We start from the raw sequence: 6,622 nt of genomic DNA on the forward strand, positions 1-6,622 counted from the left end.
ATAAAGATACCTTCATAGTGCATGGCCTCAAGATAGTTTGCTTGTCAGTTTGCCCAATAAAAATCTGGTGGCTTATATTTAGTGCCCTTAAGATATGATGCACTCGAGGTTGCATTGATGAAAATAGAACAATGGATAGTCCCTACAAGTCCATCTTTTGATTTGAACTTATACATGATTGTCTCAACTAGATGTTTCCCATCTATTTTTGTATCCACAAAGACATATAAGCATGAGATACTTGTAAAATCGTCTAGGACTGACAACTATGAACATAAGGAATGAGAAAATCAGCCCCCATGTGTTATTATTGATTAGCATACACTATTGTTCTAAGAAGAATGAACCATGAAACAATTGGGCTCTAGCTCATTTAAACAGGAAAGAAAGCCATAATGCAAAACCTTCCCCTCTTTCTCAACCAAATTTCCAAAAATGCACAAGAAAAAAACAAGTTGTTGGAAAGTTGGCTCCAATTAACATGACAAAAAGTAGTTGTAATGAACCGGTACCATTTTACCTAGTCGTGATAAACATAGAGACATCTGACTGTAACCAATGATCTGTCATATAGATTCCAATGTTGAGGTACAGAGCCAAAATATCGCACTGACAAATATTTGTATTATTGGAAGAGATGTTGATTTATCTAGTTCCAACTGAGATATCAATTCTAAAGTTCTCTGGTGGGGGTCAGCACAGGCCCGTGTTCGAAGCCAAGGCGTTTTGTTCGACCGCAAATTCTTGGGAATTATATGTGCCCAGAAGACCTGGAGCGATGACTCGGGTGTAAGCCAGCTCTTGGTGGTATAATTCCCGTATGACTGACAGCTCTACAGGTATGGAATAGTTAAGGAATTTTTTCACCAGTTTGGTGTGATAACTCTAATGTATTCAAAATGTTAAGTGGGGGTGACATTATTATCACCCTCCAGTGACCTTCATGCCAGTTACAATCATGTCAATGCTCTTGAGCCTCTTCATACCGGTGGTGCCGAAGGGTCCATCATGGCCACGAGCTGACCACGACCTTGGACACCATGCATGACTGTGTATCGTGGTTTATGGACATGAGGGCCCAGCTAGTCATGATGTCGAACACCCGCCCCTCCTTTATGATGAGTTCCTTATCAATCACCGCGTTGAATAGCTTCACGTTGGGCTTCTTCAGCACATCGTTCATGACGGTCGAGGTGAACAACACTGTGTTCTTGATGACCACATATCCCTCTGCCTCGTCGTAGGGGACACCGATCTCGTCGAAGAAGAGATGTGCAGGTGTCCTCACCATCATGGCTGAGAACAAATGGCTTTCGAGCCACATCCCACCCCCAAGGCTCACCAACTGCTCTATGATGGCGACCTTGATGTCAGGGTTCTTGTTGAGTTTGTAGACGCAAGAGAGCCCAATAGAGGCAGCATTAATGATCACCATGATTGACTGTAATTTTGCAAGCCTTCAGCTTTTCTCAGTTGAATAGCTCTTGTTGTTTTTTGAAGTATGATGACCTGGAGTGCCAACAAACAGAACAAGTGCATTAATTGAGACTATAGTAACCTATGACGGTATTTTGGGGCAAAATAGTTTGGTGCATTCGAACGAGCATAATTGGGAATGACTACGCTTTGTAAGGTAAAGAAAATTTGATGGCGACAACCCGGAAAATACCCTTTTCAATCAAATTCTTGCAGGAATTGTCTAGTGTGGAAGTTATATCATATGGCTCCTTTAACAGTTTGGAGGTTATAGAATATGTGTCAAGGCCGACATGTAAGACCTTGTGCGTGCTATCCTTGTAAACTTCTTGCAGAAGTGGTATTGCCTTCCAAATTTGTGAACCACCAGAAAGTTGTTTCCCATTATCAATCTTGAGAGCCTCCCGTGTTCTCTCTTCCCTGGATTTTTCTTCGATTGTTGTTCCTGAACCGTTATACATGTAGCCAAGAAGACGAAATGCCATCTCTTCTTGAGCAATCCAATTGAAAATAAAGGTCACTTCTGATGAAATGGGCCACTCGATGGTGTAATTGTACTCTCTGCAAAACATCCAGCAATGGGATTCACTGGTCTCCAAGACGTCGCTATAATCCTCTAAGACCGGATGTTCGCGTGGAGGAAGAAGGCAAGGCAATCTATTCAAAAGGGACTGTGGTATACTGTTTCTTCTTCTCTTCTCCGGTGGTGGCTTATATTCAAGCTGTGGCTCAAAAAAAAACTCAGTAGACTGCCAGTAAGACATGTTTGGTGGCTCTGCGCTGTCAAATTTAACTGCAGAATTGTGGCACGATTTTGGGCCTTTATCCATGCTTGAACCACTGCATATTTGTTACGCATACAGGCATCATCGTAATCCCTTATTGTTGCACAACAAAACTAAATAAAAACCCCTTTTGTCCTTATGGTTTGGCCAAAATGGACCTCTTTTTGTCCAGAGCCGCAGTAACCAGTGGTTTTCAAGGAGGAATGGACAAACAATTGTTTTCGGAAAGGTGATGGAATTACAATTAGAAAATTGGAAAGGATTTGTTAGAAAAGCACTATTGATAAGCTCTTTGCAGTGAAAAGCTTATATTCTTGGTTGGGGAGGGTTTTAAAGGAGTGGGAGAGAATTTGATCGAGTATGAGAGGTTTTGATCTAGCGCCTGATGGAACAGAGTGTTTAAATGCATTTGCTGGAAATTACAAATCCGGAATTAAATGAGCTTCAGTGTATTCCAACGGAGGACTAGCACTTTCTGCTACTGGAGAAAACATAACATAATAGATCAACATGAAAGCAACCCATGCGGTGCTATGAAAAGGGAATGAGGCAATATAGAAAAAGTGTTGTCCGTTTGGACAGATCTAAGAATTCCCACTCAAGATTCTCGAAACCTTGATTGCCATGGAGTCGTAACCTGCTTTGATAAGACAAATCAATCTAAATTTGGGGGCCAAGATCTAGAAGACTTAGAACATTGAGAGAGAAAAATGAACCAAACTTCAAAATATGCACTTGAAACATTCCAATAAATAAACCTTCCAATAAATAACCCTGAAGATATCCATTCAAGAAAACAATTTATTAAATGAAAGAAACCTATGATCACTACATTGTGGTGGATCAATTTGTCCATTTACAAAGTGACCCTCATTATTTATAGTCTTCTTGAGTTACAATACCATGGGTAAAAATTATGGGTGGATGCCACTTTCTCTTCAGTTCATCTGCATACCATGGCCAATGGGTGGATACTGCGAAAAGATATTGGCCCATGAGTCCTCAATAGGTGAATTATCACTATTGTTGGTGAGCCTTATGCAATGACATTATCCTTCTCAGGTTTATCTACAATTATAATATCAAATTCTTGCAACAAAAACAACCACGTAGTAACTCTATCATTCGTAAGAGGTTATTCATAAGGAATTTAATGGTAGGGTGGTCGGTATGTACAAAAACTGGATACCTTGTCATATAGTGTTGAAATTTGTTGATACCATGCACAACGACAAGAAATTATTTTTCATCTACCATATAGTTTAACTGTGTTGACGTCAATTTTTCATTGATTTAATAGCTAGCATATGGTTTTTGTTCCTCTTGTTTTCCCAATATAGCCCCAATAGTAGTCTCATAGGCATATGTAGAAATATGGAATGGTAAGGTCCAATTGAGTCCTCTCAATGTAGGAGCTTTAGACATGCACTTTTTCAGACCTGCGAAGGCATTTTGACACTTATCATACCATATAAACTCCTTATCTTTCGAAAGTAGAAGAAACAGAGAAGATGCAAGTTTAGAAAAGCTTTCAATAAAATTACGATAATAACTTGCATGTCCTAAGAAGTTGCATAACTCTTTCTGTGATTTTAGCGACGAGATTTTTAATATTACCTCAATTTTCGTCAAGTCAACTTGTCTTCCAAGAAGAAGTCCTTCATTCATCATCATATGTCATCTTTCCATGCTTAAGGCTAAATGAGTTTGTTTACAACATTCAACACTTTCTTAAGATTGGCCAATTTTTTATCAAATATATCACCATATGACATAATATTATCCATATAAACCTTAATGCATACATTAAGTAGATCTGAGAATATCCCCAATACAGTTGCTCTTTGGAAAGTGGTGGGTGCATTACAAAGTCCAAAAGGAAGGACTCAATATGCAAATGTACCCTAGGAGCAAGTAAAAGCGGTATTATCTTGGTCCTTAGAAGCAATTTGAATTTGATTATACCCACTAAATCCATTAAGGAAGAAAAAAAAAATTCTTGCTTGAAAGATTATTGAGGACTTGATCAATGAAAGGTAGTAGAAAGTGGTATTTTTAGGTGGCTTTAGTTAATTCTCTATAATCGACACACACACTGTCCATTTACCATTCTTTTTTGGAACAATGACTAGTGGGGAGACCCATTGTGTCAAAGACCAGATAGATCAAATTAACATTTAATCATTTTTGGATCTCTTCTTTAACGACATCTTTCAAGGCCATATTCATTTGGCATTATGGTTGGAAAATAGGGTGACAATTGTATTTTCTGTATATATGGTGAGTACACATATTGGGGGGGGGGGCGGGGGGCGGGGCGGGTACCCTTAATATCCATGTAGTCCCATGCAAAAGCTTATTTATGTTCTTGCAATAATTGAATCAATCATTCTTTTTCAAAGGGATATAAAATTGGATTGATATTTAAGGTTTTTAACGACTCAATTTCAACTCGAATACTCTTGTTATTTGGGAAAAAATGTATTATTTCGTCATTATGGTTATTCTAATTGATTTTTTTCTTTATAGAGCTCAGGAGATAAAATGTTGGGGATGTCATAACTGAGTAATCACTGATGAAATTACTAGTAGTATTGTCATTTGTCTCATTCTTGAAGCATAGATCCTTAACAATGGTGATGAGTGGTTGATCGTTATCCTCTTCCAATTAAAATTTATCCCATAAAGGGTTTTCATACTCCATGCTTGGTTTGGCAAGAGGATAGAGGACAAGGTTCTTTGTGGTGTTTCCATTAGAAATTGTCATAAATCTTGACCTACAGTTGATGAATGCAATAGCTATAACTAACCAAGGTCTACCCATGATTAAGGGGTGTCTCCTTAGATGAGTTGTGGGTTGCAATACCAAAATATCAGCTAGATACTCCCAAGAGTCTACAGAAATAACAACATCATTCAGGATTCCTTCCAGTCATATTTTGGATCAATCCTCTAATTCAAGCACAATGGGCGTTGGCCTTATATTGGTAAATCTAAGTAATTTGACAGTTTCTTGAGCCATTACATTTATTACAACAACAAGATTGACCAATGTATTTGGGATGGTTATGTTTCCAATTTGGACAATCATTGTGGGATTCCTAGGGTCCTCATATTTGGTAGGTGAGATTTTATTCTGTAATAATTATGATAATTATCCTACCACGTGAACGATAAGAGGGTCTCAGGGTTTCTATTAGGCCTTTTAACACAAAGCTCCCTCACTATTTTTGCAAAAAATGGGATGTTCCTAATGGCTTCCAATAATAGGCTTATAATGTACATATTTTTCATCTCCTTCAAGATTCAAATTGGACCTAAATTGCAAAGCATTTTTGGCTATAGCCAATTGTTCTAGATACAATGGATTCATACTAGCTCCTCCTAACAAGGGGTCATTAGAAGGATTGTTTGATGCCATTGTTCCTATATCCAAGAGGACTACTTATTAATATTAATCTGGAAGATTGAAATTCGGCAAGAATTAAAGTTAAATGGAGTTAAATATTTTTAGTGTTTAATATGAAAGAATAATAGCGCTGGAAAAGAGTTGGTATCAAATAAAATTTTTATCATGACACGACCTAGCTTGGAGTTGGGAATGTTACCTTGTGTTATCAAAGGCTTGGTTTTAGCAAAAGACCTATATGGATAGAGGTCAATGTGGATTTGTTTGAGTTCATTGTTATGGTACATCTCACAAATCAATGATGGAGTTCAATAACTAATGCCTTCATCATTTCTAAGATTTGATTGATGTTTGATGACCTCACATTTTTGGTGTTTCACATGGTTGTTTCTAGGATATACAAACTTCGGTTACAACTAAGATCTTTCAATTTGCAAGTTTAAGTAATATTGATGTGTATTTAAAAATGTATTGATAACAAAAAAAAACATTTTAAAGTGGACAATGAGATCCATCAATAAAATATTTCAGTGTCAACTTTATATATATATATATATATATATATATATTGAAGAAAATAAATTCTTATAGTTATAATATTTCAAGTAGTTTCATTATTTTACACTTTGGCCATTTTTTAGATATATTTGTCAATAAATTTTGTCCAAAATCTAAGAAATATTTGTTGGAATTGCATCGAGAGGGATAAAATCTTTCGAGGTGCAAACATTTTTTAAAGTTTTCCACTCTAAAATAGGTTTTCACCTCAAAATATTTGATCCCTCTCGGGCACTTGCAAGATAATGGTTAAGATGGATCTCTTCTGGTTAATAACTAAAATGATGGGAAAAGAAAAATAATTAGTCATTGCAAACTAGGTTATTTACACAATCTTGAGCCATCTAACCAATCTGATGACAGTTATTTTTTATGCATCATCAAAAAGAAAATT

General features: G+C 36.9%; 1 pseudogene; it reads right to left on the bottom strand.

Moving 5' to 3' along the window:
* Positions 1-1,006: 1,006 nt before the first annotated feature.
* LOC149221390 (thiamine thiazole synthase, chloroplastic pseudogene) lies at positions 1,007-1,435 on the bottom strand (annotated as a pseudogene).
* Positions 1,436-6,622: the final 5,187 nt, after the last annotated feature.

Source organism: Pinus tabuliformis, chromosome Q, assembly GCF_031772625.1.
Source record: "Pinus tabuliformis cultivar Carrire ecotype Pingquan chromosome Q, CPIR1, whole genome shotgun sequence".
Classification (NCBI taxonomy): Eukaryota; Viridiplantae; Streptophyta; class Pinopsida; order Pinales; family Pinaceae; genus Pinus; species Pinus tabuliformis.